At 43.3% G+C, this 15,780-nt stretch overlaps 1 long non-coding RNA gene across 1 annotated transcript; it reads right to left on the bottom strand.

Moving 5' to 3' along the window:
• Window positions 1–4,324: 4,324 nt before the first annotated feature.
• Window positions 4,325–14,969, bottom strand: LOC128149350 (uncharacterized). The gene is made up of 4 exons (XR_008237619.1): window positions 14,644–14,969; window positions 10,068–11,316; window positions 9,206–9,449; window positions 4,325–5,934 (listed from the first exon to the last, which is right to left on the bottom strand). It is a non-coding gene; the product is annotated as an uncharacterized LOC128149350 (long non-coding RNA).
• Window positions 14,970–15,780: the final 811 nt, after the last annotated feature.

The raw sequence follows: 15,780 nt of genomic DNA, 5'->3' as shown, positions 1-15,780 counted from the left end.
ATTTTTCTGCCAAAATGCTTCTTTGTTTTGGACCGATTCCTCGTTATTTCCTCTACCACATACCCTGTTGGGCTGAGCTCCCCTAGATGGCAGAGCCGAAGCAATTTAAAATGCAAAATGCTTTATGCAGCCTTGCTGTAACAGGGACTGCCATAGACAGCCCACTAATTTCTTGAGAGCTACTTGCTAGAAACAGCTTCTGTTGTCATGGTTCACTCTTTGCTACATGTGAGAGACAGTCCAACTCCACGTAGAGTTAATGCAGTCAGGATTTGCCCCCAAAAGGATATTGTTTCCCATAAATGACTCAAATTTCCAGTTCTCAAAAACAGCAGGCCAAGAAAATGGTTCATTTATGGTTGTGTCTTTAGCAAACCCCCACGGTCCAGCTACACAGACTTTTCAAAAAAAATCAGCTTTGATACAGTTGTGCAAATGCTTGGAAAAGCAATGAGCGTGATGAGGCAAGTTCAGAGAAGCTACAAGTGACCTTCCTGTGCATTTACAGTTTTCAAGCCTTCTGTTACGTAAAACTACAGGTTATACCATTAGCAGTGTTAGTCCACACATTTTTTCTTTCTGTCCACACAGAGATGTTTTTCCAACTAATTGAACTCTACTGCAATGCATTTTCAGGGGTTGAAGTGCTGAAGAAAGCAGAACCCAAACTGGGTCACATTTTGAGGATTTCTTTTGAAATTACCCACATAACTTTCTTTAACTTTAAGGATCCGATAAAAATTATCTGACTTCTGTTATCTCTAGAACTGTCTTCATTTTCTACAGTTTGCAGAAGAGGACAATAGGTCAGGGGCTTTTTTTGTGTGTTATTTCTTTTTCAGCTGAGCAGCTCCACGTGGTGTATTGCATTTCTCAGCTGGCAAAGGACTTTATTTTTTTTGAACTATTGTTGGATTAGCACGAGATGCCTGAGAGTTTCCCATCTTACAGTCAGAGACAAGGTAAATAAACTGATAATGGCTGTGGTAGATACATAGAGGGAAAAAGGAAATTACTTGGGAAGCAAGAATATTGATCTAAATTATTTCAAGATAATTTTTTTTCCTTTTCTTTTTTTCCTTTTCTTTTCCTTTTCTTACATATCTGAGCATGTAAGTTTAGGTAAGTAATGCAATCCAAATCAAGAGCTGTGAGTAGAGCATAGCAAAAAAATAAATTATTTTACCTGTGTTGGTAAGTCATCAGTTCAGAAACAGGCTAATCTTAGCTCTGAATTTGTATAGCTTTATAGTTTATTCCTGAAGAATTTTCTTCTTATATAATGATTATTCTGCTTGCACCCAGTCTTTTACTGATAATTTCCTCGTTACTCCTGTTTTGCTTTCTGTTATTTTAATCTCTTTTTTTGCTAAGAGTTTTACAGTTTCTAATTTCTTACTCATCTTTGAGTGCCTCCAGCTCATTTCACATTTACTTTACCTATTTTGTCAGCTTTTGCTTCCTCTCTTTATCTGTCTTATCTTTATAATTACCATGTATCTTTTTTGATTTTCCACAGCACTGCTCCCCAGCATCAAATACTCATGTTGCAAAATTTCCCCTCATATAAAGATCAACAATAAGTTAGCTGGAAGTCATCCGTATTTCATTATATTTGGCACTGAGAAGTGCAGCTTTTAAAGAGCCTCCACCCTACAGCTGCATCTCATCATTGATCCATTTAAATGCACTAATCTAGCCCAAAAGCGAATGTTTCCCATTACAACCTGTCTCTAAGTGACATCTATGTGCTAGTTTAGGAATAGATCTTCATAACAGAACTGCTTTGGAGGTAAAACAGGAAAAGATACTCTTCTGGTTCGGTGCTAAACACTTGCATGCTTTTAGCCTGAAATAAGTATGGAGCCATGTACTTCCATCCAATTATATAATGGGTAAAATAAACATCGTGAGCGTTGCTCACTGAATACAAATTCTGTAATTACAGGTTACGTGTATGACCAGTTGGATGACTAGAAATTGGCTCCTACATTTGTAGGGATTTCTTCACAGAAAAGGAAAATTATGAAAAACTCTGAAGTTCACAATAAACATAGGGTAGGAAATCTAACATGCTCCTAATACCCCAAAGGCCCTCAGGTCTTTATAAGTGTGATCATACCACTACAGCTTCGTAAAAGAAGTAATGAGGCCTGATCTGTCCACAGGCTAATACAAGAGTGTGTGAGATGGCTTTTTAGTTTATTTGACTTCATTGACATAGTTATACTACTGGAAACCCTGCTAATCAAGAAGTGTCTTGAAAAAGTGGCATTTGCAGGTCCTGTGACACAGCAGCATTTTGATGTCAACCTCACAGAAAGCTGAAAAAGGGGTTTCTTACCATTAAAAAGGAAAATACACAGTATATTCAATACTATAGTCATTATTTCATATATGCATATGTTGAAATAGCAATCAATATCCAGTACAGATTATCTTACAGTCCTGATGCTGCCTTTGTACTTCTCAGCTGTCAGTGGGCTGCAGAACTCTCCCCCAGCACTGCTCCATTCTAACGGCTGTCACAGGAGGGTTTTATAACGAGAGAGTGGGTAGCTGTAATTTTGGTACCCAGGAACTCACGGGAGTGTTTCTTGACACCAAAGGCAAGTAGATAAATGAGAACGTACAGTGAGAGATGCACAGGCTTTGGAGCACTTTGCAGGAGCTGCTACCAAGTGACCCACAGAGGCCGCACCCAGCTACTTACACGTTCTGGCACTTTTTGAAATACTATGGTTTCTCCTGAAGGCCTTTCTTGCTGCCAAATGCTTTTTGCATGTGTTAGATGGGTCCCTGAATCACAGTTTCTGCAGTGCTAACGCTCAAAAAACTAAGTCTATTTTTGATCACACTGGCATCTCCTTTCCAAAACTTCTTTTCTAATCCACAACTGTAGTCAACCTTAAGACAGACATACTGTTAAAACCCTGTGTTGTATTTGCTTTCTGAATGAACAACCTATCTGTGATAAATGTGGCAGTTCTTGGATAACAAAGTTATTGTTTCATGCTGTTCACTGGCAGCATCAGGAGAGTAATTGCAGTGGTCTCAGTTCAAGTCACACACCAAAGGCTGTCTTTACAGCCACGAGGACTGAAAAATAACCTGCTGGAGGAAGGCTTTGGTTTTCAGTCCCAGTTCTATGAAAGCGACACATCTCCAACTACTATCTTGTCCAGCAGTAAACAAGATAAGGATTTAGTCACCCCTTGCTACAGAATAGTTTAGAGAATATCTGTACTGAAAATCTTGTGATGCTGACACACAGAACAGCTCTCCAATGAACAAAAAAACTCCAACCCTTGTGAGAGTGTGTACTGTGAAAAGACAGGATTTGAATTCAGTTTTAATGCATTTGGCACATAGTATATGATGCTTAACACTTCACCTCAAGAGAGGTCAATTATGTCATGTCTCAGTATTTTACTTTTCTCTGGACTTACACACAAGTCAGTTGTGAAACAGATCTTCTAAGAATTTCTTACAGTAGTTAGACACCACTGCTCAATTCCTTATTACTATTAAATGGACCCAATTTCTATGTCAATAAAAATGACATGTATTAGTCATATTGTTTCCAGGGTCACAACCATCCCTGATATAGTCCGTGACAGACAGACTGCTAAGTTTTGTAACATGATAAATGAAGCTAAAATGAAAATCAATATTTTCTTTTACAGAAGCTTTCAAAATACGAGTCCTGGTGCCTTGCTTAGAGTGAAAAATCCTTCCTTACTAAAGGCAAACCTCCAATAATACAGATCCTGCAGCACAGTCGCACTGTTGTTCTCACTCCACAAAACAGCATGACAATTTATAAAGTGATAAGCCAAATAATTAGGAAATAACTAATTAACATAATTGAAATGTCTCAGTTAATATACTTGGTTAACAGCAATGCTACCAGCAGAAAACTCCCCTTACATACCTGGATGAAAGCCTTACTGTTAACTCATGTCATACTTAATATAGAAATAATTGATACTTGTATATGTGCAGTTATATAGAGCAGAATTGCACAGCTGTCCCTGGCTAGTCATCAAAGGGATGCTGTTTTATATACAGGAATAAAGTATTACTTTTATTGCAATTCTCACAATACGAGGGTGGACAAAAAGGAAATGGGCTAATAATATGTCATTACAGTTACAGTAGTCTGGGCTCTCCCAGAAGTCAGTGGAGAGAAACAAGAACCCTAAGGAGTTGATGCAAGCCATCTTAAATAGTAGTATGAACGTGTCTGGTCAGCTTCTGTGTCTCTTCATTGACTATTGAGAGTGCCTAGCTGATTAGTTTAGAATGGGTAAAATCAGGTGACATGAATACCACTCTCAGTATCCAGTGCACTTGGAGAGCACAAGGTAGGCAGAAAATTTTCCTTGCCTGAGGATGTTAGGGGGCTGTGTTATGAGGGTCCCTGTTTGCCGAGAAAGAGAGTCCTGTTGCAGCCAGCTTTGTAAGGATTTGCTTGCACCTGGAGTTAGCACCAGTGGCCATGCTGGAACACCTTTATCCACAACAAGACCCCCTCATTCTTGTCTTCCCAGTGAGCTAAATTAAAGGTGAATAAGACATTCATATTTTTGAAAGAGTACTGAGCATACGCTTTGCTAATCCATTAACATTTTCAATACTTCAGCAGTGCTCCTGCTCTGAATTGGAACCAAAAGCAAGTATTTTCATTAAAAGCCAGAAGGAGAGATGGAGTATGAGATCCATTTAATTAAAACATTTCCAGCCAATACACTAAGGAACATTTAGATTCTGCACATATCTTATGCATAGTCAATGGAAATTGCATAAGCAGAGGCTGAAAAGGCTTGGGGGAAGCACACGTAAAATGAGCAAAGACTACACTAGTCTAGACAGTAGATTACAAGAATAAGGCTCTGGCATTCATCAGGGAAGAACCAAAATATTTAGCTACTAAGTGGACCCACTGTCTGTGGAAGAGTGGCAAGTGAGCCCTGACACAGTTTAGAGCAGCCTGCCAGTCTGCTCTGCACTGAGTGCCACATTTGACAGTAATACGGTGTTCCAGCAATGCTTCTACAGAGGATGCTGCCAGGAGCAGTATCATGGACCAGCACAATCCCCTTGCCCAGAAGTGCCAGTCTCCCTATAGCTGGTATATCCTCTGGCTGGGTCAGTTGTTTCTATACACTCTTTCAATGCAGAGTAGCATAAAAGGTGGGGCACTATTTCAATAGTCCATCAGTCTGTGAAATAACCATGTTGCTCTGGGTGTAGCTAAAGTAGACAGCTGTTTGAGGTAGCTGTCTTCAGGAGACACTATGGACAGCATGGACCATCCTTTCCCAGTGATCCAAGCAGCGTGCCTCACTCTCTGCCCTCATCTTTGTTCTTTTAAGAAAAATATTGTCATGATCAAGAAGAGCGTAATCCTCAGAGCTGGAGTCAGAAAACATCTTGCAGGAGGAAAAGCCAAAAGATGACTGCTGCAGTCTTTCCACTCAGTTCATCCCCTTCACTAAAACAGCTAACTATTGGAAGGGGACTTGAGCTCTGCACAGCTGTTATTTACCTCTGTTTTGAAATGCAGAAAGTTGCAGTAATCTGTTTATTTTTCTTTAACTCTTTTGTGCTTCAGAAGTATCACACAGTTCAAAAGGCAATATGACTAAATTTTAAGAAAATTATTGTGCTGGCAGTGTTTTAATAACTGCTTCTTTGTAAAAGAAAAGCAATAAATAAGTGAAAGCAAGTTAAATAAACATAGAAACTATTAACAGTGCAAAAAAAGTCTTAGTGATTAGAGAAGTTTGACACATGACGACTGGTGCAAAGCTTTGCTTTTTCTCTGGCTTTCATCAAGATTTCTCTAAAACTTAGGATGTTTCCAAAAGAGGAGCTTGACACATCACAAATGGAAGGGAACCTGTTGCTCCTGCAGCTGGTCCTACAGGTCTGGGAATGAGAAGAGCAAATAAGAATACAGCATATCAAGGAGGAGGGTTTTCCCTTTAGATTTCTTTTTTATATTAATCAGATCCAGTTATTAAGGCTAATTACCTTTACAGAAGTTGTATAACACTTGTGGCCCTCACTTCATGCAGTTGTATAGTCCTGAAATCTCACAGTCCATCCCCACTTGGTGAAAAGGAAAGACCATTCTTTCTGTATCAAAAAGATTAAGCCCTGTCCTTAGACTTTGGGGAAAACTACTTTGCATTACTGTGCTCAGAGTTCATTTTGTATTTTGCTTAGGGCTTAAGGACAGCCTTGAGAATTAAATTAACTTGGACTATTTCCCCTTGTCTCCCTTGTAACGCTTTGGTCTAATCCTGCAAATGACCTTTGTGTGGACATACTTTGCATCCACATGGAGCCATTTGGAGTCTGGTGCATGTGAAACAGCACAATACTGCAGCGAAGAGTTCAAGTATATTTAATGAGTTAAAATATTTGGCTGCTGCTTTCTTCTGGGAAAGCAGTTCTGAACTGAACATCTGAGGGTGTCTCAGCAGAAGACTGGACTGAAAATATTCTGTAAACGTGGCTTTGTTCCTTAGCTCATTACTTTCATTTCGACTTCTCCCAGCATTCTGTTATTGCTGATCAGATTTCTGGATTGATTTTTGTCTACATTTGCAACTCTAAGTCCATTGCCAAACACGGACAAACTGGTGGAGGGTGCTAACAATTAATTTAGTCACACTAGAAACATGTTATATTCAATGCTTTCTTCAGTCAGTTCAAAAGTATGTTTCTTCTTTATATACTACAGTTTGCATAGGCAGTCAACATAGCCTGTTTACAGAAAATTAATGAGCATTTCTGTTCATTAGTTGCAATAATTTACATGGCTAGGTTTCTATGGAGTTTTTTTTCTGTACAGGCAGATGAGCTACTTGGAACCTGAACCAAACCTCAGGTGTCCCTAATTCCCGCAGTTGTCTCTGTTGGTCCCTAAAACTAGAGCAGAATCACTCATTAGATAGATAGTATCTCTAACTCTGATCAGCCAGCATCTTCTGCAGCATTGACATTTGTTCAAAGGGTTTGTAAAACACTGAAAGAGAATGAATCCAGTATTTTCTTTTCCTTGAAGGCAGCATTCATAGACAATCCTTTCTCTGGAAGTAGGATGTAGCTTGCTGGGGAATTTATAATATTCCTTCCAGGAAGCTACGGTGACAGTTTAGCTCTGTTAAAATAGCAAACATATTCCTAATCCAGCCTCTTCTGGAAAATTCATATCATACAGACATAAATACAATCCAGCTTGCCTCACAGATTTTTTTTCGGGGGGGGGGGGGGGGGGGGTGGGGGGTGGGGGGGGGTCATGCTTTCCTGGATACTGTCTCCCCATGTATTATCTCACTTTTTAAAAGCCAGAGCAGGAAGATGGGTGGTGGGAAAGCAGTGGGGAAAAAAAACCAACCAACCAAAAAAAACCCCAGTGTAATATCACTTTCAGAGCCTAGCCCCCATAAATAGTAATCAGCTTACAAGTTTAGAGACCTTCTGGCCTTTAGATGGCTCCTGCTGTCCCAGGGAGTATCTCGTGTCTCTCTTCAGTGAAAAGAGAGCTGAGCAGCAGTCGGTTGGCTAAGTAGCAGCACATGGAATCAGGTTTAGAAGCCAGTAAGAGCCAAGTACCTGGTATCTACAGGGTATCTGGTAGTGAGGTTCTGATGAGCTCAAAGTGAAGTAAAGGCTCTTTGGACAGAATAGGCAAAATAAGAAAGCAGCAACTGATACATAGCCTTTGGGTGGAGCACATCATTGTTGGAAGGAGGGAGGGATCTGATGAAATCAATATATTCGTATGATATAAATGTATTCTTTTTCTCAATGCCTGAAAGCTATCTTGATCCAGCTCTAGCTATAGAGGAAGATCTGTTAAATGGAGAAAGCTGTCACACTTCATCCATCTAGAGGGAAGCTGTGGACAGTCAGAAGAAATACAAGATGGGTAGCCTGAATTTTGGAGACGGCTGTTAGCACCTCTGTGCTACTAAAACAAGGTTGCACTAATCAGCGGATCAAGCTGCTGATTATGTGATAAAGCAAGGAGAGAGTGATAACACTGTTGTCAATTCATCACCAGCTACTTCCACCGAAATTGTCAGTTCAGTAGTTAAACTAAACATTTTACAAAATAGGGCTGATTTGTCGCCTCCCAGTCGACAGCACAGAACCAAACACAGAGCTGTTATTTCAGCAGAGGAGCTAAGGTAAGCCAAATTGCCATTTCACTTTTCCCTGCCATTCGAGCACTTAAACCTTTTCTGTCATGGCCAATTTTAAATAGATTGGATATTTATTGTGTTGAACTCTTTTAAACTGTGCATGTGTGGGAGGGGAGGGTTTCTGAGGGAAAATGCTGCACATCTAATAGTCCCTGCTGGCTTTCTAAAACAAGTTAACATTGTTTGACCTAAAGTGAATAAACCCTCAGCAGAACTGAGGCTGATGACTTTATCTGTTAGACTCTGGCTCCTCTAATTTAAAACAAATGAAAGAATGTAGATAGTTTAAGTGAATGCAGAAGAGATGGGAATGTTTTTTTTTTTTCCCCTAGACCTTTACAAAATTAGGATATCTTGCTGTAAACAGGCATGGCATTTTCAGAAACAAGTTGTTATTCCACAGTGACAGTTTCCAACAGCAAAACATGAAAAACAAGAGTTTTGCTTTGCTTATGGTTTCAGAGTGTTTCAGCAGATTTTCATTGCTAGGAACCCAAGTTAAAAGTAAAGTGAGTTCTGCTGGGCTCCTCCTAGCCATAATCTTGCTTGCTCAAATTTTACACTGCAACTCATTCCCCTGGGCAAACTGAATTATACTCGAAATTGTTTTTGTCTCTGGCTGGATGATGGTAAATTCCTGCAGGCTTGAACAATTTCGTATTTCTTTACAGAGTACCAAGTTTGCCGTTGGAGCTGAAATACTAGTGCCCAAACCCACCAAAATGTATCAACCCCCTGATTCAGAATAGCAGGGATGGTTGGTGTGAACAACTGAGGTTTATCGCTGTAAAAGTTGTGCACCAGCCTGCCTTGGTGCACGTTGGTAGCCTCACACAAACACCTCTGGGTCCAGTTCAGGGAGACTATACGCAGGCACACATGCGAGCATTAATAAGTACCAAGTTCGGTTGTGAATTCACAAAACATCAAAAACTTTTCACCATCTCTGTTTTGGACACATTTCTCATGAAATAATAACCTACCTCACTACTTGGTCATCCTTGCTCTGAGGGGAAATGAAGTACCACGAGCCTCTTAGGTGAACGCAGCTTCCTCTATGTTTGGCGATGGATCAGTGATGCTGGCCAGGAGGAAGAGTCATCTTGCTGTCCACTCCTGGCTTCCCTTTGTGCCTTGGACATTGTCACCCTGACTCCATGAGGAGGAGCATCCTGACAGACACAGCTCTCCCTTCACACCTCAGCTTTGTTATTTGAGAAGACTACACTGAAGAGTGGAAGACACATCAGCTGAGACATCGGTTTTCATAGGGTAGCTAGCTGGTTCCCAAAAGTAGACAACTGCCAGAAGCCAAATGGCTCCTTTCTCCCTAACATCCAGCAGGATAAGGACTAGATGCCCAGATGTTCACCCAAGCTATAATATTGCTCTCTGTTGGTACCCTCAAAACCACAAAGTATTTTGAGAGTATGCAGTTCATTGCCTCCTCTTCCAAACCCTGGGTTTTAGTCTATGCACAGACATACTCCTCTGTCGTTGCAGTCATGTCACACCTCCTCTTTGCAAATGTGTTGGAGGCATACGTACGTGAGTGCACTCGCATGCGCACACGCACACACACACAGTTGCTCTGCCTCTAAGGAGAGCAAAAAGGGCCAGGAAACAACACCAACACACAGCCTGGATAAAAAAGAAGACTCTTTCAGGTAGCACTGAAAGGCAAGACGCAGCTTCCTACCTCAGAGAAAGCTGACCCAAAGCCATGATGCCTGGCAAACCACCTCTCCCCCCATCTACCATCATCATCCCACAGCTGGTATGGGAGGAGGCAGCCTGACCATTTCTACACACATTTCAGGTCAGGACACGAGGGCCATTACTCACCCTGTGGGATAAGTTCTGCAGTCTCATGCTGCAACTGGAAAGATGCTGAGGTGTCCTCAAAGAAGTGGGTGGGAGAGTTGTCCTGGCACAGGATAGGTGTTAAGCCCTGGTAGCTCCTGCATGGAAGGGGCAGTCATCTTCCCATGCATATCTCTACTCAGTGGCCACAGTCTCAGGACATGGGTCCTGACAGCATAGCCAGAAATATTCCTCTCAGAGTCACTGAGCACACCCAGTAGTGATCTTCACCTCATGGTCCTGGACCTGCTGTGCATTAATGCAATGTCACACTGTCTTGTTGCCTCAAGTCATTTACACTTACTGCAAGAAGGAGGATCACGGGGGAAGGCAAGAGGCTGCATTGCTCATCAGACCGGTTAGCTAAGTGCTGGAGGACATTCTGAGGACATAAAACTCAACAGTGACACATTTCTGGTCTTACAGAAAATCCCTTTCTCTCCCCCTCACCTATATCAGCAAGCCTGGTGATGCCCGCTCTGGTCTGCTTCAGTGCCCAAGCACTCATTTCCCCTTTGTTCAAACCCAACACTTGCCTGCAGGCTTGCCCTGTAGTTGCTCTGCACATCTCATTATTCATGGGCACTGCTGGCAAGCAACCTCGTATCTCAGACTGGAGCCCCTGCTATACATTTTTTCCATGCCTTCAATACATTCTTCTTTTTGTAGTATATCCATTTTCTTTTAACTTTATCCACCTGAATTTTGCTCCAAATTAATCCTTCTCTGGATGTCTGAAGTAAGTATAGTCCTCTCATGTCCTATCTCATTTCTTGTGCCTTGATGGTCACCTCTTGCAAGGTCTGTTACTTTCTGTTGCTACCTTTCTGTTCACAGGATCTTTGGATGTCCCTGATCAGTGGTCCTAAGCTGACCACTGTTCCAGACACCTTAACACTCTCAAGATGCACACCCCACTACACATCTTAAGCATCCTCCTTAGCTTTCCAGTAGGCCAATGCCTCCTTTTCACCACAACTTTAGATAGGCAGAGATTTTCCCTGAGGCTAAGTCCTGAAAAATACTGTATGCGCTTAAAATGGTGTTACTTCTAGGGGATATTGCCTAGCACCCTGTGACTGGTGGAGATGGCATGACTGAGGCTTCAGGATGCCAAAATCCTCTCTTACTATGGACCCAGTGGCAGGTCTGGCTGCAATTCTCTTTGGCAGTCCTCTGGAGCACTTGAAAAGCATCAGCATCTGGGGCCAAGTGAGGTAGGTTTGATCTCCTGTGAAGAGAAGATTGAAATTAAAGAAAGGAGACACTTTGGTCAGAGTTCAGTGTATACATGGGAGCCAAGACATAGGCATGACAGTGATGACATTTATTTCTGTTGCCAGAGTGTAGGTGATAGGAACATCCATAGAGTAAAAGGGGAATATTGTGGTACAGTTACCAAGAAAACAGCCATTGCTAGTGATGTCTAGGGTGAATAATGTACTAGTGCTGGACAGGAAACAGATGTCTCTATCATGACTGAATCACAGGAATCTCAGTGCAGAATTCTGTAAAGCAAATACAGTTGCAGACAATGGTCATATTATTGTGCAGCTCTAGTCATGGTTTCATAGCTTTTATATGTCTACTAGCTGTAGTATCTTGGAAATATCAATTAATGAAAAATATATGTGTCATCCACTTCTCAATCTCCCACTCTGGGGAGAATCTAATGAATCATTCTCATGCAGGGCACCTGTCAACATACTCGGGAGCGGGGAAGCTGGTAGACTGATGCAAATCTGTGCTCTGGCCACGTGCTCAAAAGTCTGTAGCCAGGGTGCTCACAGCAGTGCTCACAAACACTTTCAGCGAGGTAATAGCATTCATTACCTCCAAAACAGAGGCGATAGATTGCAGAGGTGTCCATGTTCAGCCTGAACCTATAAAAGCAGGCTCTGACCGTGAGATTTAAGCAGCTGGGGTCTATGGTGGAAAGTGTTATCAGAATGATCATTACCTCAGCAGCTCCTACAAGTCACAATTTCTGAAACCAAACATCAGTACCAACATCTACTTGCTTAGAGGCATATCTCTTCCCACTGCCTTTCATCCTCAAAGTCAGGCACTGTTAGACCATTTCCTACTTAACTTTTCAGACTTTCTAGTCTTCTCTTTATCCCAGCACAAAATACCCAAGATTAACTGCTATCTCCCACTACTGCCTATCTTATCTAATCTACTCTACCCTACCCTACCCTAATCTAATCTAAGAAGTCCTCTAAGAAACCTGCTCTCACTTTAAATTGTTTCTCTACACTCATTTTGTTCTCTAACCCAAAGGTAGGGCATCTGGGACTGGCTATGGCTGCGCCTCCTCACTGCTCATGGCACTTCAGATCTGATGTATCATGGTGGGCTGCAGAAAAGAGAGGGCCTTCAAGATGGCAAGGACTACATAACCTCTTGGGAAGCGAGCTGCTTCACAGTGGGCTGGGGACAGGTTAGATGTCTAAACACATGTTGTACATGCAAGAGAAAGGCATGCCCCTAGGCCCTGCTAGAGGCGGATGTTAAGGATCATGCGGGAAGGAGGCAGGTAACTAAAACGTATTTAATATAATGAATTTCAGTCCTCCAGTCCACCTGGCCAAGTGAATTTTGATGTCCACAATTTAGCCTCTAGAATTTCTACATTCTCAAGGTATCATCATGTTCATTCAGCAAATGATAGTTTAAGAAGATAGAGCCCCATAATTGTACCATTACTGACCTGGCAGAACAGAACGACTGAGCATACCTCAGCCCCTGGACTGCAGTGCAGGCTTAACTCTGTCTAGCCCAGCAATTTAAATTCAGCTGCTAGACTTTGCACTGAAGTGGCTGAGATGATACGCTCAAAGATGTCTGCACTAGCTCTCCTGGAGGGATGATACTCTTTAGCAAGGAGTGATAATAAACAGTAGGATGGTGCTAACACTTTAAGCTGCTGCAGCTGTCTGCTGAGTATGTGTCAACACCTTCAGACTGGAAGGTGAGAAAGTGAAATTATAGCTTTCAGCTACCCTAATTCTGCTTTTGCAACCTCTTTTATTAAATCACTTTCAAGGGTGGTTAAGGGACTCTGAGGTTTTGCTTGCGTGTTATGAATCCAGAGATAACAAGCATGTTTCTGAAAGCTTGCCTCCTTCTTTAAGTTTTTCTGTTGTAACTATGACACCCTATTTAGAATGAAAAATTACAGCAGCATAGCCTTGTATATGAAAGTCCTAAAAACACCCCACCGTCTCAAACAAAAACATCTGCCACAAAAAAATAGAACACTGTGATTAAGAGGAAGAAAATGAAGTACACAGTTTAATAAAGATTTGCTAGTGCAAATACTCTTTTGATAATTACACAAATATAACCTTCTCAGAGTTAATAATAAGATCTATTTCCTCAGCCTAGTTATGAAGTAATTTGTGATTCTAAGATCACATTTTCCTCTGTGGTATTTTCATCTCCCTGTTATAGTTTGAAAGCTAAAGCTAGAGAAATTGATTGACAATGTAAGAAAAGTAAAAATGGAATATTTGTCACTGTACTGATGTAGCTGTGCTGATATAAATAGACTTGATAGATACTAAATGATCACTCAGAGTCTACTTGTGGTTTAATCTCTCTGAAACATTCTGTAAATCTGACAACTTTCTACACAGATATTAGTTATGATGCTAATTTAGATTTGGAGTCAGTACTGTGGCTCCTATAGAAAAAGTAATTACGAATACATGGAACTGGTTTATATACATCATGGATTTTTGACGATGTTATGCAGATTGACACGATGACTACAGTGCAGAGAGCAGTAGGCAGCCGAGCACACAGCTACACTTCTTGGTAGCCTGGTAACAGCTTCTAAATAGGAAAAGTGCCCCGACTGTTCCCCTTCTCCACCCTTCAAAAATCTCAAATTATTTTAATTCTGGCCTTTTCAACTTCTTGACAACCATGGACCAGCCTATATTATAACAGTTTGCTCAGGGTCTGGATGGCAAATAAATCTTTAAATGCTGTATGACAGTGAAAAATTATTAGGGAGCTGGATAGAACCAGTCTGTGGATTGCTAGCTGGACAGCAGTATGCTTATTTAAAATATGTGTGTATAATATCTGGTCCAGGTCAGGTTCAGCCACAAAGTAGTCTTTAACATCAGAAATTTATGAGGAACCCAAATTCTTCAAGAAACTACTACAGGTTTTTAACTGTATAGACGCCTAATGAAATCCACGGCAGCACACAGACTTGTAGGTAAGCACCTGAATCAGTGTGACAGGCCTCGAGTTGTAACACCCTTTTAAACACAGCAGATGTGACCTTGGTTGACAAGAATCAGCATTTGGACCTTGAGACTGTTCCTCCAGCTACTGGATGTAAGCTCTTTCCTCAGTTCTCTGGATACCAACACTCATACCTGCTGCGGATGCCCGTTGCTGATGGATAACCAGGCCAGTCACCTCTTTTCAGAGATCACTTAAGAGCAGCATAGTAAAAAAACCACCACAACCTAAAACATCATTATTGTTTTGAGATCACAAACAAGATACAACCTTTCATTTCACACAAGACCTTTACCATTTCTTACAAATGCGTTGTTTTTCTTCGTTCCCTTTCACAGAGACATTACTTGTCCGGCCTCTACGCTGAAAATCCCCATTCTGGAAAAGGAAAAAAAAAAAATCACACACTCCGATAACGATAGATGAAGTACAAAAAATGTCTACGTTTACCACCTTCACGGAGACAACAAAACCAAGCTCCCCCCACGCCGAGGGGCGGCCGCAGGACTTCAGCCTGGCTCCGGTCCCAGGGGCCCCGAGGGACGGCCGTGACCGCCGCCGCCCCGCCGGGGGAGCCCTCATGAAGCCAGGTGCAGGTCGGAGCTGCCGATAGAAGCACTAAATCCTGAGTTAGGGCGGAAAAACTGAGATTATTCCTGTGTGAACACCCCCCCCCCCCCGAAAACGCTCGTGGGGGAGCAGAAAACGCCAAGGCGTGCCTCAGGGGGTGCTGGCGGGCGGGCGGGGGGGCGGAGGCCGGTGACGGGGTGCGGGCCCGGCCGGGGCTCTGCGCTCCCCGGCCACAGGGCGGGTGCCCTGGAAGGCAGCCGGGAGCCAGTTCCTGCCCTGGCGGTGTCGTCTGAGGAGGTGGGTGGATTTTTGGAGGGAACAGAAACCTCCAGCCTAGGGGCGGGGGAAGGGGACGGGGACGGACTCCCCACCGGCGGAGGCAGCGGGAGCCGCCAGCGCCGGGAACGCCTCGTCACCGCCGCGGGGCTGAGGGGCCGGAGCCCCGCGGGCCGCCGAGTAAGAAGGGGCCAGCGTGAGGGGCGGCGAGGCGGTGCCGCGCTGCCGGCCCGGGCTCGGCGGGCTGGGGGAGGTTGCCGCCCCCGCTCCTGACAGGGCGGCGGTCGCCGTGAGGCGTTGGGGCGGCCCCGGGGCCTTCCCGTGGTGGGGGGGGGGTGTGTGTAACGGGACGGGGGAAAAGGAGGGTCGTGCTGGGGCGCGGAGGCCGCGGACAACGAGGAGGTGCCGTGCTGGCCCGGGGAAGAGATCGCGGTCACCGGAGCGGGGGAGGCGGTTAAGCCGCGGAAAACCCCGCGCCTTCAGGAGGGTGCTGGCCGAAGCTCCTCGGCGCGACGGCGGCTCCCCCTCACGCCGAGCCCGGGCCGGTGCCCAGGTGGCCGGGGGAGCGCGGCGGGCGCAGCTGGCG

Source organism: Harpia harpyja, chromosome 1, assembly GCF_026419915.1.
Source record: "Harpia harpyja isolate bHarHar1 chromosome 1, bHarHar1 primary haplotype, whole genome shotgun sequence".
Lineage (NCBI taxonomy): Eukaryota > Metazoa > Chordata > Aves > Accipitriformes > Accipitridae > Harpia > Harpia harpyja.
The sequence above is the reverse complement of the archived record's forward strand: the minus strand, read 5'-3'. Positions and strand labels throughout refer to the sequence as shown.